The following is a 1,620-nucleotide window of genomic DNA, read 5'->3' as shown; positions in this document are numbered from 1 at the left end:
ACCTGCAAATATACCATACAGGACATTTCAGGTTCCTAGGCACTTTGAAAACCGATACTTAAACAGTCTCAAGGGATCCTATCGCCCACCTCAAATAATAGAATAATAGCTGCTTTGGAATCTGTTATTGGCACCAGAAAAAGAAAGAGTTCTCTGAAGTCATTCTAAAGCCATTTTTATTGTGCATTTTCAAACAAAGAACCTCACCAAAAGAACTTCTGTTACAAAATCAGGGTAGAAAGTCAAACTCATCTCATCTAAGAGTCAATTACCCTGGCAATTTTGTGAGGGGATGGGAAATGAGTGTTAGAGGAGAGGATTGTGGGAAGGGGGTGGGATTGGCTTTTAAAATCCCCTGGGTGAGAAGGGTGTTCCCACTGACTCTAAACCCTAACAATTGCAACAGAAGGGCCTCTGTGACTTTCTGCTGTAAACTTTTTATGATTATTAACTGAGGAAACCTAGAATATGTGGAATTTTAACAGTTGGCTTTCAACCTCCGTTTGCTCCTTTCTCAGAAAGTTGGTTTTGCACAGTGTAATAATCTAAGGCTCAGAATTTATGTTAGTTACCTTGATGTTCCTGGCTGAAAAGCTACCTTCTTACATATCTTACTTCCAATAAAGAGGCAGATACCCTATGTGCTGTTTATCTCAGGAAAGAAATACATGTGGGGAAAGAAGCAATTTTCTTCTCATTGCAATTAAATTAAATCATAACCACCTGTTGTGGGATTATCCTGCCATCTGCTGTTCAAAAGAGAAACAACAGCAGAGAACTGGACAGAGGAAGCAAAATGCTGGAAAGCTCAGCTCCCAGACGTCCATCAGTTGATTATGGGTATTGGTATAGTTAAAATTTTCAGCATTACACCTCTTTTAGAATTTGTCTCTCAGGGTCGGGCGCGGTGGCTCACGCCTGTAATCCCAGCACTTTGGGAGGCCGAGACGGGCGGATCACGAGGTCAGGAGATCCAGACCATGCTGGCTAACATGGTGAAACCCTGTCTCTACTTAAAAAAATACCAAAAATTAGCCGGGCGTGGTGGCGGGCTCCTGTAGTCCCAGCTACTCGGGAGGCTGAGGCAGGAGAATGGCGTTAACCCGGGAGGCGGAGCTTGCAGTGAGCGGACATCCGGCCACTGCACCTCTAGCCTGGGCGGCAGAGCGAGACTCTGTCTCAAAAATAAATAAATAAATAAATAAATAAATTTGCCTATCACGTTTTCCAGTGTTCACTGAAATTTGTCTCTTAGACAAATTCTAAAAGAGCTGTAACACTGAAGATGGTTCTCTTCTCTGGAAAACCTTCCGACGGGAAGAACAAAAATCTTCCTTTTTTTTTAATTTTTTTTTTTTTTTTTTGAGATGGAGTCTCACTCTGTAGCCCAGGCTGGAGTGCCGTGGGCGGATCTCGGCTCACTGCAAGCTCCGCCTCCCGGGTTTACGCCATTCTCCTGCCTCAGTCTCCCGAATAGCTGGGACTACAGGTGCCCGCCACCTCGCCCGGCTAGTTTTTTTTTTTATTTTTTAGTAGAGACGGGGTTTCACCGTGTTAGCCAGGATGGTCTCGATCTCCTGACCTCGTGATCCGCCCGTCTCGGCCTCCCAAAGTGCTGGG

At 44.7% G+C, this 1,620-nt stretch overlaps 1 pseudogene; it reads right to left on the bottom strand.

Annotated features, from left to right (window-relative positions):
• Positions 1-1,243: 1,243 nt before the first annotated feature.
• Positions 1,244-1,282, bottom strand: LOC116272119 (annotated as a pseudogene).
• Positions 1,283-1,620: the final 338 nt, after the last annotated feature.

Source organism: Papio anubis, chromosome 1 (assembly GCF_008728515.1).
Source record: "Papio anubis isolate 15944 chromosome 1, Panubis1.0, whole genome shotgun sequence".
NCBI lineage: Eukaryota > Metazoa > Chordata > Mammalia > Primates > Cercopithecidae > Papio > Papio anubis.
The sequence above is the reverse complement of the archived record's forward strand: the minus strand, read 5'-3'. Positions and strand labels throughout refer to the sequence as shown.